A 21,357-nucleotide genomic window follows, 5' to 3' on the forward strand; every position below is an offset into this window, starting at 1 on the left:
ATTACTTTCAGTGATAATGCAGGCTTGTGACTTAAAAGGACAGTCAAGCCTTTAATCCTTTAAAATTACAAGATGAAAGAGAGGATTGAAGCAATATTTTCAAAAATGTCAAAGTGATTCACATGTCTAGTTCTCTCCTGAAATTTTGAGAATGTAGGCTTTAAAGTTGCTTAACAACTTATTTTAAGGAACCCAAATCTCTAAATAACAATAAGTATGCTCCAATTATGTAAAAATGAAGTAAAAGGACATGCTCAGGACCGATTCTTAAAAATATTTAGATTAAAGAAATCAGAAGATAGCGGAACAGAAGTGGTCAGATTTTTCCAAAATCTCAGTAGTGAGCAGCATGTACATGTTTCCATAATTGGATCTCACACATCTGATAGAAATGTAAATTGTTTAGAAGCAAAAGGGTTTGCTTTTTATATTTGGAATATATATATTTTTTATATTTGGAAAAATTATAAAGCTACAGTTGGAACCAAGTCAGCCCATTGCTCAATGCCAAATAACAAGGGAGACAGGGATGTCTAGAGAAACAAACAAAACCCAAAACAACAAAAAAAGAAGATTCGTATCCTTTTGTAAAACTTCTTTCTTTTCATCTGTTGATTTACTTGTGCCTCCTAACAGAGCGGCAATCAGAATTTCAGATCATAGGGCATACAGCCTTCCCTCATGCCATCTGCAAGCTCCTATGGCCTAGCTCTCCTTTGAACCATTATATAGGAGTTTCGTCGTTCACCTCAACACTCCTATTCCTGCCTGACGTGGGAGACAGCCTGGCCGGTCTCTTAGAGATTTTTCCCTTCCAATAGATATGCAAGTATTTCTTTACTGCACTAAATGTTGTCCCCTGTGCTGGACCAGTTACTAAGCAACTCCTTGCTGCAATGAAGGTCTAAATTCTTGCCTTCCTTTTTGGAGGCTATTTGGTTTTATGCAGCAACAAGGAACGCATCTTTCACTGAATCTTACAGTTTATATCACTGTAAATAAAAAAAAAAAAATTAAAAAACCAAACGCAATACAAATATTTTAGCAGACTAATGTAGTTTATCACTGGCTCTTGACTGAGACCAGATGTGATGGTAATCAGCTGCTTTGGGGTGCCAGCAGGTTGAGGCGATTGTAGATCTTCTACAGAGGACAGGAACTACCTAAGTTTTACTACTTGACTACAATCCACATAAAAACAAGGCTGAGAAGAAAGCAGTTATTTATCAGTCACCCTACATATTGCATTTTTTCCTTCTGTGTCTCAAGGGAAAGCCGTTCTTTCATATACAAAAGTGAAAAGAAAAAGTGTATATATAGGTCTTTTCTCCCACACATTTCTAACTACTCTAATAATCTGGCTAGATCTTACCAGGTTGGCAGCCAGGCATCTCTATATGCCATAAAGCTTCTGTCTAATCACCTTTGTAACTTACCTCCATTGGATCAAACAAAAATTTACTAGGTCTACAGGCCAGCTACTAGAAGGAAATCACATCTTAATGCTATGTGAAAGCCACATGTGCTGGAAAGACATTTGCTTTTTATCTCTCACAGGAAATCAACAAAGATAATTAGGTAATCATCGTTGCTATCTGAACAAATTGAAAACAAAATAAATTCCACCAGCCTCATCCAATCCCCATAATTCTTACATTCTAGTTCATGACAGAATACTGAATTTTAATAAATTTTATATTCAGTTGATTTTATAATCAATAAAAATGTTTAAATAGATAAATTTAACAATTTAACACAGAGAAATAATACTCTAGAACATACCTAACCTAGTTTAGAATTGCAGGACTAAAGGACCTCATGAGATTATCTACCTAATCCCCAGTCAGAGTATATTCTTAGCTGGATATATATTCTTGCACAAATACAGAGATCTTACAGAGGAATAAAAGAAGCCCTATTTCATATATACATGAACAAGCATGAGACAAGCCTATGTTAGTTTGTTTTGTCTTTTTTCCACCGTTCTCCACAATGTAATTTAAAGCTTTTTGCCTGAGCTATTTTTAAATGTTTCACTTCATTGCTTCCACTTATTTCCATTAAGTAAAAATTTTCTTTACTCTGTTTAATCCAATTACTAAACAAATGTTAAACTAAAAGTTTAGTCCAGGGATTAGGATGGCAGAAAAAAACCTGTTTAGCACTTTATGTTTCCTGTCTAAATCTCCATTTGTATCACGTTTCTATCTATAAATATCACTGATTGCACATGTCACATTAGGTATAACTACAGTAAGATTTCTGCTTTTTAGAATAAACAGGTATGCATTATTCCTGACTTTCATCATATTTCATTCCAAAAGCTGCTCCACTTTCTCAGGAGGAAGACGCATCTCCTACGTTTGTAAGATACCAAGTCAGCTGCTAGACTTCATACAGTGGTACCGAACTCTTTCACCTGGACTATAGGCTGGATGATGCTGTCCTGAACGCATGCAACCAAGGAGCAAGATTTCACCCACACCCTGGACCTCAGCTTGGACAAAGGAGCAGAGCTAGAGACCAGTGTGCCTGGCGCACCACTACACCAGGGAGATAGCACAAGTTCTGCTTGCTAACCCATCAGGCAGCAAATCGTGCCAAGACTAGACGACTGGAAGGGCAGTAACTTGTCTCTGAAACAGAGACATTAGAAACTGGGAAGTCACCACTGAAAATGAGAGTAAATCATGTATTCTTGTGGATCTTTTGGAGAAGTATACAGCTCCATTCTACCCATAGTTTACTGCATAGGCTTAATTTAGCCTTACATAAATTACCATCTGCAAGATGCCCCTAAACATTTTTTTTTTTTTTGTCTTTGCAGCTTTCCACATATAGTACATTCTGGGCAATACACTGACTAGCTATGCAAAAATTTTTTCCATCACATTTATTAGTTGGTATTGTTTCAGAATCAGTGCTAGTTTGTTTCCCAAGTACATCATTGCACCACAGCATGATTTAAGAGCTAAATTGTCATACTCGAGAACAAGTTTTTAAATCCTAGCTCTACTCCCGAGTTACTGGATTATTTTACACAAGTTGCTCAATTGCCAGTGCTTCTACTTCCCCACCTTAAATCTTGTTATCAGCAAGGTTGGACTCTCTTCTTAAGGCTATAAGATCCATAGCCAGTAACTGAGTCTTTCTAAAAATCTCTGCAGATTCATATGTATTTTTCTATTTGAAATTTGAATGTAGAGTTTACTAAGGCAGATTAGGTGAGGAGAACTCTGAGCCACTGCCAGGCTCCCCCCATTCCTAGCTAAGAGCTTCATGTATTTTGTTTTAGGCTCCTCTGCCCTGGCTCAGGGGTTCAGATAACCTCTTACGTGCTAGGTAAGTTAAGGACACAAGTGATAAGGAAAAGTCTGTTTCACTGTTTCAATATGATCAGTTAAATGCAGGAATTGTTTTCTAGAATGTGGGGAATTCTGGAAGGAAGGAGATATTGCACAGAGATCTTCTTCACAGAAGTGGCTAATAAATTGCTTTATCAATGCTAAGAGGCTAACAAAAAATTGTTAGTGCAGCAAAGATAAAGACAAACGTATAGAATAATTGTCTGCATAAGTAGCGATGAGTCTACTGGGAATACTAGGGGTTTTCGCATGTTCACTATGAGCAATTTAAGAACCTCACTTAGCACATGAGAATCATCACCAGTAAAATCACTAAAGAAAGTCATAGACACAAAAAACTTCAAGGTTTTTTGCATATTCTGTCTGTCTTTGTTTATGTGGTTGCTTAATGGCAACAAATAGCTTATCTTAGTTCATCTTCTAGACAAAAAGTGTCCAAAATGGTGAGAAATCTGTAATGTTATTTTGGACAATGCCACCCCGCATATATAGAGGCACACTCTATAAAGGAAAAAATCTATTAAAAAATGAAGTAAAAGATACATTATTTTGGAAGACAGGCTATCAAACTGTTTTCTGAAGTATTCCATAAATTGCTAGTCTGAACTAAAGATACTTGTTGCTAAGATCTCAGTGCTGACAGCCTAAAGTCTGAACTTGCAGACGACTTCTTGAGTACCATATCCCAAATGTCACTCAGCTGGGAAACTGACAGTACACATGGACTCAGAGGCAGGACTTTGTTAGCAAGTTTCAAAATTAAATAAAGCCACAGAAGATTTAGTCTGCAAGAGCATAACAAAGATAACTTCTGGTCTGAAGTAAACCTATAGCCAACATACATGCACTGTTTTAAATAGCAGATGAACAGATATGTCTTCTCACTATGAAGGACACGACTGGGTTTCAGGAAGAGCCAGGAAGAACCGAGTAACCTATTCCCTGCCTCATTACCATAAATACATCAAAAAAAACACAGGCACTTCCTACAGATATGGGTCTACGAATGCCATTTGTTTGACTGTGAAACCATCCGACAGCACAGCCTTCCTAATTCCTCACCTGAATTACAGACTTCAGTCAAATACATTCCGAGTTGATCTTCTGACACTTCATCCTTAATAGGTTAGAAATAATATATAAGCCTAACACAACCAACATGCAACCAATTGAAAAATAGCACTTTTTTTGTTTGTTTTATGCAGGGGGGAGTTAAAAAAAAAAAAAAAGTAGTCCACTGAATAGCTTAGTTTGGCTAACCTTCTAGGTGCTCCCATTAAAATCATGGGCCTCTATTTTAATTCAGTAAGAACAAATGCAAATTTTACATTTTCAGATCTATAGATGTAGGATAAATTACTATGCCGGGAAAAAAAAAGGGGCAGGGGGCAGGTGCTACTCTCTTTTCAGCTGATGATATATTGTATACTTAATAAAAAAAGCAAGCACCGTACCATAATATACAAGGAAGAGTATTGTCCGTAAGACAACCAGAGCAGTCCTTTTGCTCTGCGTGGCACTAGCAAGGTCTTTACCAGCACGTCCAGTTGTGGCTGCTAAAACTAAAGAAATACCCAGACTCTCCACAGCTGGCTGTCGGGTGACCAATGGGACCAAGCAGAAGACTAAAAAGTATAGGCTGTAAGGAAAGGTGAAAGGAGTTGCGACAGTTTGCCCTGGAAAGTGAAAACTGGTAATCATTCATCAGAGTCTTCACGTATATAAGTGGTAAATTAAAGGAGTATGAGTATCATTTTCTCCTCCATGTCTGCTGGCAGTAAAGTATAGGCTTGCATCACAGATTTAAGGTAGAAAGTTTCCTGTGCCCAACACCAAAAACTAGAATATATGACTAGAAGAGGATTTGAATCTCCATCATAGGAGGTTTTTAAAAATAGGTTAGACAAACACTTATGAGAAATGACAGTTACAATCGATCCATTTATATTTGGACAGGTATATGGAAAACACAGCCTCTTAAAGTCCCTTCCAGCTCTCTTCTCTCCAATTTGCCTGTCAAGGATTTGCAGAGTTTACATCACTCACATTTTTCCCACACCACAGTCAGTTTAATGGCAAAGCATAGGCAGCTTTTAAGAAATTATTACCCAGGCAAATTGGGATAAGAGACAATGAATGGCAAAACTAAGATTCACCAACCAAATGAGCAGGCAGCAGTATTGTACTGCACTTTGTTTCACCATCCACAGTTTATAGCCCACAGCAAATTAGCTTATGAACCCAACAGTAACAAAAAGGTGAAGGAAAACATTTAAGATCTGCAAAGATGTGACAGGGTATTAAAAAGCTCCCTTCTTCACTGAACCCCAGCTGCCTGCCAACAGCACTACAGGCAGATGTAGAGAAACAGTGATGCAATGCTACAGGACCCCAGTAAGTGCTTTGAGCACAGGCCATGACTGGAAACCAGCGAGAACCACGAGGCTCAGTTTACCAGCGACTGACCTTCAAACCTTGACAGATTTAGCCAGTATGAAAGTTTCTCAGGGACAAACATCAACAAAAAGCAGAAACAACAGGAATGAGAGCAGCCAGCATTTGAAGAAATTGTACAGGAAGAGGTGCAACAAGGACTCTTTGTATTAGAAAAGCCAGCATGTAAAAAAGCCATATGCTGACGTAACATTATACACATTTCTGAGCAAAGCAGTAGATGCAATACAGTATCTTTGTTAATCATTGTATGCAGTTTCCTTGCCACAAACATTAAAGCTACCAGAGCGCTGTGTAGCTTCTGATCAAATCAGGGCAGATGAACCTCTACTTTAATTTGAATTGGGTCAAACGGGATGAATTGATGGTGACTCATTTCAGAGAGCATAGCTCAGCAAAGTAATAAGAAAAGCTGGCAGAATTTATTCTCCCATTTGAGGTAGTATTATTACTAGAAGTTAGACAGTCTCCTTCACTTGCACTTTACCGAAAGCATGCAATCTTTCTTGTGACTATGCTGTCCCAGTTTTCAGGTATTGTCATCCTGCTGCATGGGGCGACGCTTGGAATCGTTTCAAAGCTGAAATTCAGGGAAACAAAATCCTGTTTTTGAAATACGGTGTGGTGGGAGGACTCAGAATCGTTATCCAGGGTTTACGGTGGCCTCTGCAGAAAACTGCTAAAGTATACTCAGTTTGCTGCCAATTAAAAAAGCCGTTTATCTCTTCAGGGACATACTGCCAATGTTGGAAATAGTTTTCTTCACTGGTTTAAAGGTATCTATGCGTGCTTTCACACTTTTATTTTATCAGTAATATTGAGTTTGACTTCTCAGATTGCAAAATCCTGCTGATGTTCAGTATTTGAGCTGTTTAGTCAGTAGCACAAATAATAGTTCGGCTTTAGAAAGCATTCTCTAGGCATCATATTTTATCTACACTCAGTTCAGTAGGAGCACTAAACCCACAATGACTTTTGTATTGATAATGTGTGGACATAAAAAAGTCACTGCAATCTAACTGTGATCTAATATCACAGCAGTAATAAAACTTTCAGCAGGGAAGGGAGGGTGGGAAAGAGCTTTAAAAGTTAGCATTGGAGCCTGACACTTGGGTACGAGTAGGAGCACCAGACATGGTTGCTCTGCCCCTAGCTGACCCTTAGCAAAGGGCTGAGAGAGCGAGACGTGAGCTTGCACTTCAGCTCTTCCTGTTCAGTCTGGCTTCTTACCAGAAATCCACTCTCATCAGCACTTCAGTCTAAGGTGGGTTAAGAAATGGAGAGGCTGAGCCACAGATACTTGCTTCATTCTTCTGACTATAATGAAGATGGTAATCTCCAACAGCCAGGGGAAATCTTAAATCAGTGCAAGCAGATTCATCAAAACTCACCTTCCAACTTCTAAGCTAATTGCAATGCAAAAGTGCCATAAAATCTTAAGCACAAACAATCGTAAACAGGCTGACTGCAATTAGGTACACAGATACTAATCAGAATCGGCTACAGCATTTCCTACATCAGCCACAGCTATGCAAAAGAAAGAAAAAAGTGCAAACTTTAAGGATTCCTTATCCTTTACGAGGTCACTCTTTCCCCTCTAACATTTTAACAAATAAAAGAAACCCAGCAGTTCAGGCACACTGTTGGTTTCCCCTCCTATCACAGGAGGTGACCTTATTAGACTGCCGCATCAATGATTCTTTGATGCATCTGTCCCTGCGCTGTCCTGATAATAAATCAAAAACATCAGTAACCACAGAAGCTAGGGAATGTTTTATGTACTTACAGTACTGTTATTTATAAGCTACCACCAAACTGTGATGCTCACCTGGCACTACAGCAGGTCCCTTGCATGAGAACTAATTGCTCATAATATTCTGTGTGAATTTATAAACCACGTTATGGTCCATGACAGTATAGGACCTCTCTTTGCACTGGGGTGAAGGAGTTCATTCCTTCGAGATCTTTTCCTTCTCATTTACATCACAATAAGGTAGTAATAATTCAAGTGAATTGAGTTACACAACATGGAGAGACCATGCCTGACCTTACAGTTTCCAGTATACATTTACACCATTTCATGTGATTCTGAGAACAAGACAGAGGGAAGAGAAAATGGTAGTTACTCTTTGTCCTGCCCTACTTGATTCAGCACACAGCTCTACTGCATTCTACTCAAATTCTCTTTCTGTGAGCTCAACAGGAGTTTGCACTGAAAGCGATTAATTTCTTCTGTGATTCCTCTGTAAGTTCATTGTTACAACAGCTACATGCTTTATATACTTCAATAAATTTGTTTTCACAACATACCTGCAGTAGGAACAAATTATATCATCTTTAACATTATAACAAGGCCCCGAGAGAAAGGTTAAAAAAAAAAAAAAACAACCCACCACACACTTACTACTAATTTTGGGTGCTCAGTCTGAAAGTGCTGAAAACTGCTTTTTCAGAAGACTTGTTTTATGGTACTCTTCCATGTTCAAAGCCCAGCTACTATTAACTTCAGCTGCAGCTGCAAGCACTCAGTGCTTCTGCAAATCAAACACTGAGGTCTCAAGTCAGCAACCCAGAAAATGAAAGCCACCTGTGAAACACTGTGTTTCTCTGCCCTGACTGGCAGTGCATTAGCAGAAAAGCTTCTTCACAGCTGTTCAGCTGTGACTAAGGCTAGGCAAGATATGTTTGTTTTGTGGAGGGTTTTTTTATTTATTTTATTTTTAAAGAAAATAGTAAACTATTTACAAACTCAGGTTGAATTCAGTTACTACAGAGCTTACCAAGTGGGAAAGCTCTACAGATGTCTTCCCTCTGAAGCCGCCCTGGCTGAGGGGTGGAGAAGTACCTGGAGCAGCCAGCCCTGCTGCTGCTTGGGTATCAGCATTGCAGAGACTTTGGCTGGCTCTCTTTGTGTGAGGAGGAATCACCTGCTATCTGCCCTTCCTTGCAAGGAGGAAGCAGGGTGCCAAGAGTTCATTCAAGCTCTTGGAAGTAATTCATGTTTCCTGCCTGTGAACAACTTTCCATTTCACTGCAAAGTAGCAGTGGTCTGAACTGGGGTGGGCCATGGCGCAGGAGCTGGGATAGCCCTGTTGGCCACTTGCCTGCAGCAGCTAGGATCCACTGTACCCAGCAGGATCTGTGCCAGCTCTCAGGTGTGCGGCTTTGCTTCAACACAAAAATTGCATTTGGGCCACCTGGAAGTTGTGAGCTTCAAGAATTTAAGAGCCACAAAGCCACGCGTTCAAGATACAGCAGCAATAAGCTAGTCATTCCCCCATTAGCTGCTTACTAGGGGAGCTCCTGTGCTGATTCTCTCCCTACAAGGAGAAAAGGAAAAAAAAAAAAAAAAAGTGGTATTAGTTGGATGTGAAGTCTGTAGAGGGTTTTAGACCACTTTACAATTCACCCATGATTCAGATGTTCCAGGTGATGTTCTTCATTTCATGATTACCTTCAAGGTACTTCCATGCTTTGATTTTTTTTTTTTTTTTTCCTTGCATCATTTTTGCCAAGGCTCAAGTCTTTCAGTAAGTAAACTATCCTCATAACCAGGCCATAGGAATAATTCAAATGGGTCCCTAAGGACAACAGTTCAGTGTTTATTCTTTCAAAATTATGGCTGTAGAGGTACATGACTTGCACTTCCATTAGATATAACTTTGCTGCTACTCACTGTATTTATGTCTCGGCTATAAATCTCTTTTCTCTGTCGTTAAGTGTTGGCCAGTACCTCTGGCCCCACGCAATAAGGAATTACAGTAGTAAAATCTGGCTTATTTCTGGTAATATGCTGAAAGTAAAATTTTCAGAGGAATTCTTTTCAGTTCAAGTACCCATTTGAAGCTTATAAAATTAGATGAAGCTGCGTACTCTTTGCCCCTTCTATTTCCAATCTCTTTATTAATTCCCTTTTTATTCATAGTTAGATATAACAAAATTCCATAAATAACAGTTGCATAAAACATTCAGACTAATGAACAGCAAAGCATTATTTTATGCTAGTAGGTTGCTGCCCTTTACATTAATTGCATTCATAAGGGACATTTATTATTTCTCACATTGCTTTTACTGGAATACAATGAACTTTTTAAAGTTATAAATAAAAGGTTTACAATTTGCTTTATTCAGCACTTTATAGGATTTTATTTTGTTACTTTTTAAATAGTTTTCAGGCTGCATCTTTCTTGGTAAGTTGTCTGGAATGATTTTATTGCCTTATCTTGGTCACCTTGTCTCAACCCATATTGCTAGGTAGCTGCTGAACCAGTCACCTGCACGTTTGAATCTGTCACTTGTTCTTTATTGTTTGAAACCAGTCTTGCATGTGCGTCTTTTTGTGCCCTTCACGTTTTACCTCTGTTTATAGATGCTAGTTGCATTCTTGGTCAGCAAGAATATTGGAAGTCCCAGGAATCTGGCTATCTCTGCATAGTAATATTTGATTTGCTACCACTGGCTTGATGCTCGCAATCACATTTTCAGCTGCTGCTGGCTTCAAAGCTTCATTTGCTATAAACAAGATAGTCCATATACGGTGTGACATTAGCTGTACTGGAAGGCTGCCTCTGCCTTCTGCTGGTGTTTTTCTCTAGTCCACTAATTCTTTCTACAGGCTTTGTTATTCTGATATGCTCCCACTTACCTAGGCCTCTCCATCTGGAGGAGAGGGGAAAAAAAAACCCAACCAAAAAACCAAACAAACCTAAAGCCCAGGTTTTTGGCAGTCCTGACAATTTTTTTCTGCCTTGTCACGGTGGAAGCTGTGCTGCAAAGAGGCTTAGATGTGTTCAAGCTCGTGACAAGAAAACTGAGGCCCATTAACTGTAATAACATTTGACATCTTCTGTTGTTCGTTATGCTATCAGGTTACAATCTAGAACTTCCTCAGCCAACAGTGTCATCTGTGTTTGCATCCACCCCCCCGAGGCCTCATACAACTAAACTAATGTCATTGGCACTGCTAGGGCACTAGGAAAAAATGCAAAAATGTCCTTCAAAACTAGATGTATCAGCCAAAAGGCATGCAGAAGGTCAAAAAAATAATTGTTTTCTTTGTAAACTGTTGCTTTAAAGCGTTTTGAAGGGAAGCTTCTAACACTGCGTCTCTTGCCTGTGTGACTGCTAGCTTTTTAACAATTTTCAGTTAGGAATAATTTAATATGCAGTGATAAATCAGTGGGTCAGTAGCTATGAATTTACCTGTGTTTCTGTAAAATTTACTGTTGATTCTACCTGAAGATTGTATGATCTTATTTTAAAACTTCTGCTTCCCCCAGGCTATCAATTTGGTTTGATTTCTTCTTCCAAAGACACTGCTGTTGTGGTATTTCTGCAGGGTTGATCTCCAAATGATATTTTCAGGTGAATCACTTCAAGCCTTTGCCTAATGTATCCAGGTTTTTTATAAAGGACAACCTTACATCACAGCATGAGGTCATAAATGTTTCTATATACAGCAGACATTCGTCATTATTAAAGTCATAGGCCTGGATATGCCTCTAGTACTGATATCTGACTATTACCCCATTCATTCTTCTCCCTCCACGCCCTCTGGCAGATTTTAATTTCTTAACTCTGAAATTGATGTCCAGATCTTTATTTGTACAATTACTTTTTCTTCTTTGTTTCACAGCTCCACCCCAAGGAGTAAGAAGCTCGTGCGAGTTGAATTCATTTCCCGAGTAGCATACACTTCATGTTTGCTTCTGCTAGTAAGGGAATCGCGGTTTAATCCAGACATTGTACAAGCAGAGTTAACAAAGATGTCATCCAAGGGCTGGCCGTCTGAACAATAGGATTACCAGCAAGCAAATTGTTTTCCTGTTGCATTTGCACAGATTAGCCACATTGGATACAGCAAATAGCATCACAAAGCAAAAACAAGTTATCTAAAATAGCTGAGTGGCTTGCATGACAGTCATTACTTCCAGAAATGAGTTATTTTTGTCGAGGTAAAGAGAGATGCTTATAAAACTATTTTAAATGGTTGTAACTTGACCTCAAAATTTGCATCTGACATTATGCAAATACTATTATTTATTGATTTATAAACCCTAATTTGCATGACATGTATATTCATATACTTTCAAAAAGTTGCTGAAATTATAAGGAGGAAAACAACAGACAGAGTAGTAGTGTTTTGCACTCCTAGAAGATAAACATCACGTTATCCTAGAAATAAACATTTACAAATAAACACTTGCTTTGATTTGGGGGGGACACCAACACAAAAAAACCCAAACCAAAACAACACAACAAAAGACAAACCACGTCTGCCTTGGTAAATGAGGTTCCTCTGTCCCTCACACCAGCAGCGTGGTAAGAACTGAGCCAACAGTGGCCAGGATACATTGCAAGGAAAATGTAGCTTGAGATTGGCTTTGGTACATTTCCCACTGGGAGGTGACAATATACTAAGAGTTCCAAAAAACAGTAAAACCTTATTAGACTGCACTTAAAACTTTTTAGGCACAATCTTTCCTCCTTTCCCCTTTCAATCTTGTTAACAGAAAAACTGTAGATGGCCAAAGTTAGGGTGATTGAATATGTGTATTAAAACATTTTTCTATGAAGAAGCACTGAAAGAGCGGTAAATGATTTTGTAAGATGCGTCCATCGCCACCCAACCCCTGTCACTTTAGGGTGGGATGGGGCCCAGGGTGCACTGTCCCCTTGTCTTCTTGTGCTCTGGTTTCTGGTGGAAGGAGAGTTGAGCAAAGGGCTCCGTGTACCTTACCAGGCTACTGCATCTGTGCAATTGCGGTGCCAGTGCTTCAGAGCATGAAGCATACGCACTCGTTAGCTAACACGCAGCCTGTGAGTGCATTACTGTAACAAGAGTCTTTGCTAAAAGATGTGAGTAGCCTTGTAAATTGAAAAGCCATGTTACCCTCACTTACGGTATTACAAACTCTACTGGGACATTTGAGGAGGTGGAGAAAACGTTGATATTGTGCCTTATCTCGAAAACAGCCATGAAACCAGTACCGTGACCATTCTTTCAAAAGAACTTCCCATCTCGGGCTTCCTGGAAAAATTGTCTGAAGACTGGTTTCAGTCATCCTTTTTTCAGTCACTTGTTTTCACCAGCAGATAGAGTTAGAAATCAGCAGTTTTAGTGGCCACCGAAAACAGTCAATCAAAAAACAGAAGGGTTTTTGTCAAATGGAGATTTCAAGGAATAAATTGAGAAGAACCAAAATTAAAAAAAAAAAAAAACACAGAGAACATTTTTAAATATCAGTAGTTGCTGTTGCATTGGAAGCATTATTACTTTGAACCTGAAGATATTTTTTTCTATATTAATTGTTTGGCTGGTGTATTCAAATCTATCAAACTGGGCTGCATTGTCTGTCTTTTGGAGCAGGGGAAGGGGAAGATTAGCCTGAAAGCTACAGAGACTGCTACAGCCCAGGTAGAATCTACATCAAGTGTTCAAAAAATGAGTTATTTTATACAGCAGAGAAAGGGATAATACAATTTTTTGATTACATATTTAAATGATTTTATTTTCATAACTAGCACTGGAAGTGTTAATACAACATATTGATTGTAGAGTTACGTTCTGGAAAGAAATAATAGCCTGGCACAGTTGCCCTCAACCATTGGAAATCATCGAGATAGCTGAGAGAGACAACTTCTGGGTCTGCTTCAATTTTATTGTTCTCACAACAGCAAATGTAGGCAGGTCCTTGCTTCACAGCCTGGTCTTATCCCGCTCGGTGACTTTGAGGCGCAGCAAACTGTGCCCAGCCTCCTCTGTCTCTAGGAAATTTTTTCAGTCATTTCTGTCGCTGGCTATCTGGTCTGTGCTGGTTTGGGCTGGGGTAGAGTTCATTTTCTTCATAGTATCTAGTATGGGGCTGTGTTTTGGGTTTGTGCTGGAAACAGTGTTGATAACACAGGGATGTTTTCGTTACTGCTGAGCAGTGCTTGCACACAGTCAAGGCCTTTTCTGCTTCTCACCCCACCCCACCAGTGAGTAGGCTGGGGGGGCACAAGAAGCTGGGAGGGGACACAGCCGGGACAGCTGACCCCAACTGACCAAAGGGATATTCCATACCGTATGACGTCATGCTCAGCATATAAAGCTGGGGGAAGAAGCAGGAAGGGGGGGATGTTTGGAGTGATGGCGTTTGTCTTCCCAAGTAACCGTTACGCGTGATGGAGCCCTGCTTTCCTGGAGATGGCTGAACACCTGCCTGCCCATGGGAAGGAGTGAATGAATTCCTTGCTTCGCTTTGCTTTGCTTGTGTGCGCGGCTTCTGCTTTACCTATTAAACTGTCTTTATCTCAACCCATGAGTTTTCTCACTTTTAGTCTTCCGATTCTCTCCTCCATCCTACCAAGAGGGACTGAGCGAGTGGCTGCGTGGGGCTTAGTTGCTGGCTGGGGTTAAACCATGACATGGTCCCTGCTCCTCCCCGCAGCTGCTCTACAGGCTCCCTGCCTCTTGCTGCTACCCTCCCTCTGGGCAGACCGCTGTTCACCTGCCCCAACAGGAGTAGCCTCCCATCCCCACCGAAGTCCTGCCCAAACAAGTCCTTCCAATTAAAGGAATGAGATAAAATATTAAACAAAACCAAAAGAAACCCAGCACTCTAAATGAAATATGCCACCAGCCATGCCTCCCAGTCAGGTTTTATTCCGTCCCCTTCTCACCTACTACTTTTCCAGTCTGCCAGTGAAACCAAGATAGTTGTTTTTCTTTATCAACCCCTCCACCTCACCCACATGATCCAGAAATTCAAGCTTAGCTTATCCCTTCCTCTTTCCTTCTCCAACTCTTACCGCTTCATCTTTCTAGTCTTTCCTTATCCTTGTTCTACTCAATATGAGTCTAAACTCAGTCTTCTCTTCTTAAACCAACTCTTAATTTTGCTTGGCGATTCAGTTACTTCTTTCTGTATGTAAGATTTTATGTCACGCTGAATTTTGTAGGACATGAGGTTGACTGGAGTATTCTGTCACATCATCAGATAAATAAAATTTCGGTAATGTAAAAAAATCCATTTTTTTTCTTCTGGAAAAGAATGCTTTCTGTGCATGGGGGGGGGAGTTTTTTCCCTGTAAAAATGGAGATTTTTACTTTTTGCTCTGAAACCAGAGGGCAGAAAAAAAAAGTCCAAAGTACAATTTCTCCTTCCACCCTCCTCTCATCAAGAATGTTTTTGTTTAGTTATTTTTTTATATTCTGGCTAGCTCCTGTTCTCACTGCTACTCATGTTACCTTATTCACTGTATAAAACGCTGGGTTTCCCCCTTCCCCCTTTTAGTGCCGTTACAGTTTATATCTCCCCAAATAATTCAATATATGGTTAATTAAACAAGTCTTATCTCCTTCCTGTCAACAACAGCAGCTTTTTATGCCCATTTATCATCTTCCCTACAAAAATCTTCATACTTCCATGCATTATGTTACAGAAAAAGGTCTGCGCACAAAAATACACTCTCAAATACTTCCTTTAAATCTGTCCCAACAGGACACTTACAAATCCTTACGCACCTGTCAATCTGTTTAACTTTTTTTTTACACTATTTGCTTTTGCTTTTCTACCACATTGGCTGCATGCCGCTGTTATCATACATTTTGTACCAAGAGAACAAGATTTCTAGGATAGGAACACGTTTTTGGTTACTAAAGTTACATCATATGAAAAAGGACTCTTTTTGGGTCCCTGGTTGTCATCACAACATAAAGAACTTTAATTGTTTTGGTCGCTGAGTCCTGAACTGTTTTGTAATTACAAGCAGATTTGACCCTGACTCTTTATGCCAAGCCGTATTTCATTTAAACCCCAGTTCTGATCCGGTTGCTCACAACGAACACATTTCTGAAGGAAACCAATACCCTTTAAAGCTGAATTGAAAAAAAAAGCAAGCCAAACAGGAAATGTGTTTCCACTTTTTTATTAAAATGAGAGCTGTTGTAAATGTCAAACTGGACAAAGGACTACAAAGAAAGTCAAGAGGTTAGAAGCAGTTATAGAAGAGATTCTGCACAAACACAATTTATACATAGAAGCTTACACATGACTTACAGACGAAGTTTGTGATAGGATGCATCTACTGTTTTCTTAATATCCTTAAAAATTATAATGTGTACTGTATGGAAATAAGATGGGTCCCATAATTACTACTTTTTGAGTAATCTCTGCTTTAAAAACACAGTATTTTAATAATATTACTATTTAATTAGACAACTAAAAATGGATGTCAAAAGTAGTAGTGAAGTAAATCCCTCATATCATCCTCAATACCTTTGTGGAGACTAGCAACATCTCTTTTGGAAGAGATGGAAGGCATTCTGCATGCACCGAGATATCACAGGTCTCCCCTGTGCTGTCCTCCCTGCAAACAGCAATGCAAGAGATGCGTATGTTGCTGATGCTCGTCTTGTGAGTCCGCAGCAGGAAAGCAAAGATGAAACTAGCCCACAATCACCTTCCATGTTGCCTTCCTTCTGCAGCTTAATCAAGTGTGAACTTCAACTTACGTTTGAGGAAAATAGGCCTTGCATCTTAAAGTCATTTTTTACAATTACAATAAAGAAGACTCATGCATTTATTTCTCAGATCTACGTAGTACTGTTTATGCTGGCAAGACTGCTTGAAAGCATACCCCATTTTTTGTGGAACTTATAAGAACAGCATATTTTAGAAAATATCTTACCATATTTCTCAAAAATTTCTCAAACACTATGACATGATGCAATTAGCCTGTAATGTAATTAGCTGCAATTAGATTATAAGAGGGAAGATATTATTCTCTTCTATTTGGCACTGTATCTGGAATACTCTATCTAGCTTTGGGTCTCCCAACAAAAGCCCAGTTACCAGGATGGTCAGCAGCCTAGAGCACACAGCCCAGCATGCAGAGGTTGAGGGAGCTGAGCTTGTTTAGTTTGCAGGAGAGCAGGCTGAGTGGCAACATAACAGTACTTGAAGAGGAGCTACAAAGATGACAGTCCTGGCAGACGATATCACAATGGGCAATGCCTACACACTGCAGCCTGGGAGATTCAGCTGGACATCAGGAATAACATTTTCACTAGAGCAGCGCTGGGGCAGGTGGCCCGCTGAGGCTGTGGAGTCTCCACCCTGGAGGCTTTTGAGGTTTGGCTAACCGAGCCGTGGCTGACCCACTGTAGTGTGGCCAAGAGTGCTACTCGGAGCAGCAAGTTAGAGTAGCTGACCTCCAGAGGTGCCTTCAAACCAACAAACATATCTATGATTTTAATGAAGTGTACACGTAACTGGACAGAGCCCATACTATCATATTTTAAAACAGACTCCTACCTAAAAGTTACGTATACTAAAAATATCTATTTGCAAATACCTATTTGAAGAAAGCTGGTGAAAATGTCTCCTGAAGTATTTTTGCTTTAAAGATTTTTTAGTGTTTTCTTTACATATCTACCAGTTTACCTGTTTTGCTGTAGTCAGTTCAGCTTTTGTTTGAAATTTTCATCTAATGGCACAAGGTAGGAAGGGACCCGAGAGAATAATATTTAACCCATAAAAAGTGCTATAGAGTTTGACTGGTAGTTACACCTGAAATATAAATGTACCTTACCTTTGACCAACCCTGAAGAGGTACTTTGAAATGTGAGCACTATCTAACTTTCATAACTCTGTTTAAAATTAAAATGGAATAAAATTGTTCTGAACTGGAACCGGAGTTATACACCTCCTCACATTGATCCTCATTCAGAAAGAATTAAAACATATTTATAGCTTTCAATGGTAGTACTTTCTCTGAAGACTGATTCAGAGATTTACATAAGCGGGTCTACTCACACACTTAAAGCCAGTTCTCATTTGTGTTTTCTACCCTGAGCTGCTTTAATTTTCATTCTTCTTTTTAAAGGTGTGTGTGTGGGAGACATGAATGATATTTTATTCCAGTTGTATTGCGGCTTTACCATCTATAAGCTATTCAGATTTAAAAAAAACAACAAAACAATCACTAGCATAAATCCAAACAGTATATATTTGCTATTGATAAAAAAGCCCAGAAAAAATAAGAAGCATGTGCACTGTCCCTGGAGAAGCAGGGAAAAGGTCCATCATTTTCACATATATCATCCATGTGCTACCCCCTGAAACAAAACAAAGCATACGTACACAACAAAAAACTTCATGCCAGCAGTACTAAAGGTTGAAGCAAGTATATTTCAGAACCCTCTCTGGCTAATATCTATCATACCCCCCACTCCTCCTGAACTTGCTGCTGCTTTTCCAGATCACTTAGCCTCTCTATGAATTACTTGAGGGTCCAAGCTATCCAGGGGTTTTCATGTCATAGTACATCTAAAGGAGTGTTGATAATACACGTTAAAACATTCTTTTGAGGGGGAGAAGGAAAGAATCTGCTCATTTTGGGAGATCCAGCAAGGTCACCATTTCAAGGGAGCTGAGGGAAACCGAATCCACACCTGATGGACACTTCTTTATAACTTCTGTACTTTTTTTTCTCTTTCCAACATGGCATTTGAGATTCAGAAAAAAAATCTTGAGGAAGCTGACTGTCCTATGAGAAGCACGGGTTTGCCCAGAAAACGGGGCAAAAAGTGGTGCTAGGAGAGGGAGCTGATCCTGTGTGTATCAGGTGACTCAGAACTGGGTAAGTTGTTGCGAGCTGTCGGTAATGACGATGTAATGGAGGCTTCCTGCCTTACTGAGCATCTTTACCATGAATACAGAAAATGTCTCAATTCAAGTTTTTTGGCTTTTTTTTTTTATTTGGCCAGTAAAGTGCTTGCTGTGCTTCACTGCTGAAATCACAGAAAGTTCTAAAACCATGTTGCACTGCAGCTGCCAGACATAATGATGGAGTCTGATGCACAGCAGTTCAGCTGGAAACTGCCAAGGGACAAACAAGGAAAAAAAGCAGTGCTACATTTGTAGATACTCACACAATTGCATGTTGCGTGTAAAAGGTTCCTTTTCCATACATTTCTCTGTATTTGTTTTTCAAATATTGCAATTTTAACCTAAATTATTTCAATGACAAGCTTGACATTCTCTTCCTTGTCAGGCAGCAACACCTTTCAGTACTTTCTGGTAGCATGCACTAATTAAAACTTTAAAAAAAAATGTTTATATAGTAACTATATAATACATAACTACTATGTTATATATATATAATTATTCTATATATGTTCTGTAATGAACTGGAGCCTTACCTCCCCAAGATACACCTTTGCCAGTGCCAAACAACGATCAGCTTTTCTGTGTGTGCATATGTATATATAATTTACAAGAACACCAACAGGGACACTTTTTTATTGTATACATCACTTCAGAAATGCAAAATGAGCTATCCACTTGGATGATGCAGGAACTGGAGTACAATCCACTTAATGCTACATTTTATCACAGTGTAATTTTTTTCCCCAAATTAATCTGACGGGCAATTCTAGTACAGAAGGGGAATGCAGTAAATTATCCCACCTCCATCTTACAGATAATGGAGCAAATCATTACCCACTGTAACTGAGTTTTAATTTATTACGGCGGAAGAAGACAATTACAGTTCAACCTGTCAATGGAGTAATTTGAGCGAATAAAACTAGTTGACCTTTCTGGTATGCTGTTCCAGGACCAGAATCACTCCCCTGCTAAGCAGCAGCAGATGGCCAGAGCTGTGCAGTTCTGCTTCCCGGTGAAAAGTAATTTTTCAGGATTGTTAGGTATGTAAAGAAAGAAGATGCAGGCAAGCCCTTATTTAAGAATCCTAGCCCAACACCAAAGCGCATCCACAAAAGGGGCAAGCAAAGTGGCTGGCTGCTTGGGGTTCGGCTTAACCGAGTTCACCTGCGACCCCAGCAGCTGCTGGGACTCCTGCGTTAGCCTGGAGCATCCACGTTGACCAGAGCTACCCAGAAACGGTCATCGTAGCACGTTGCACGTCAGAAACGGCGCGTGCCAGTGTTACAGCACAAGAACAGAAACGGTGGAAAAGAACATCATAATCGAAAATATAAAAGCAGAAAAACATGAAGATGGAAAAAGCATGAAGTCGAGAAGATGAAAACATTACAGGAAAAAGAAAATTTCATTTTGTAACAGTGATGAAAAATAAATTTTTAAAACAAAACCTGAGGTTGTGGAAAAACAAAAAAAATCTCTTAAGCTTGGCTAAACAATTTTCTCTTATGCATTGTGGATTCAAAATAGGAACTCTGGAAGAAAACCCTACAGTAACAGTGTTACTGGTCAATCCTCAAAAGCCAAGAAACAAAAAAATTTTTTACTTCTGCCCTCATATATATTAAAATACAGGATCTGATTCACCACACTATTAGTCTGGTTTTATTCTGTTCAAATTTCTTTTATTTTTGCCAGCATGAAAAAGGAATAACACCGGTGAATGAGAGGAAGCTTTTACAGAGGAACACTTATGCTATCCCAAATACCTGAATCTTTTTCTCCCCCTAATATTCTTAAGGCGTGCACTCTTCAATATCAGCAAATCACTTTACTGACCACCTTAAATACGAATTTTCTGGAAAGTTTATGTAGTATATTGAATACAGAATGACAGTGCATGATAGTATGTACTTGTATCCTAGGTTGCCCAAAAAGTACCTGATGCTAAGAAAAGATTCATTTTTGGAGGTAACTTTTCAGAAGTCTGTCGTTACTAATAATCTAGATATTTTATTCTTTAAGCATGCTGCATTTTTTTTAAATGTGAGATGAAGTTATGCTGCCATTTGGGCAAATGGCATTTTGTTAATATGGTTGTTGAATATTTTTTAAAGTCAAGCAGAGCAGGTTCCCTAAAATAACTTGTTTAAAAAGAATTTATATTCAACAGTGTTCATAAATAAACAGAGCTTAAAAAAAATCCACTCATTAGTGGTGAGTGGGAAGCCACTAATTCCCTGTTGTAGGTCCTAAGCCAACAATTCCTGCTAGTTTTAGGCTTTCATTTTTAAAGCTATTAAGATTAATCCTTTTGAAGCAAATAAAGCATTTCAAATGAACGTATGAAAACCAAAAGAGTGAGTTCTTGATTCTGCAAAAAGCTTATGCACTACCCACAGTTTTACCAAGAAATTAAAGTTTCTGGTCAATTTTGCTGTTATTCACCTGAAGATATCCAATGAAAAAAATAATTATCAATACTCCTAATATTCCTTAGACACACGCACCTGAGGTGCGTACAACATGAGATTAGTTAGGAAAGAGGCAAAGAAATTAAGTTCTTGTATTTGAACCTCTGAGCTCTGATGCATGACCTACAGTCTAGCATTAAGTCCCTTGTTTACACTTAGCCATCCATGTAAGAGGCTAATCTGGCTATATGCACTTTTGGCAAACTCTTCCCAGACAGATGAATGGATTTTCCAGAAGGAGGTGTTAACCAAACATTTATGATCTGCAGGCCATACCCAGTAAGGGTAAAAAGTCCAAAAAGTTTTGCTTGCTGGAATGATGCATCAGCTTAAATTTATGCTAAAAATTCTTACTACCATCGACTTTGTAAGGCATTGTGACCCAAATCATTGCTGTATGTTGAATCCCCT

The 21,357-nt window shown here is 39.2% G+C and overlaps 1 protein-coding gene across 2 annotated transcripts in view; it reads right to left on the bottom strand.

Moving 5' to 3' along the window:
• The window catches only part of GABBR2 (gamma-aminobutyric acid type B receptor subunit 2), a 510,446-nt gene that overhangs the window by 448,459 nt on the left and 40,630 nt on the right, over nt 1-21,357 (bottom strand). The window lies entirely within an intron of this gene.

This window comes from Aptenodytes patagonicus, chromosome 2, assembly GCF_965638725.1.
Source record: "Aptenodytes patagonicus chromosome 2, bAptPat1.pri.cur, whole genome shotgun sequence".
Classification (NCBI taxonomy): Eukaryota; Metazoa; Chordata; class Aves; order Sphenisciformes; family Spheniscidae; genus Aptenodytes; species Aptenodytes patagonicus.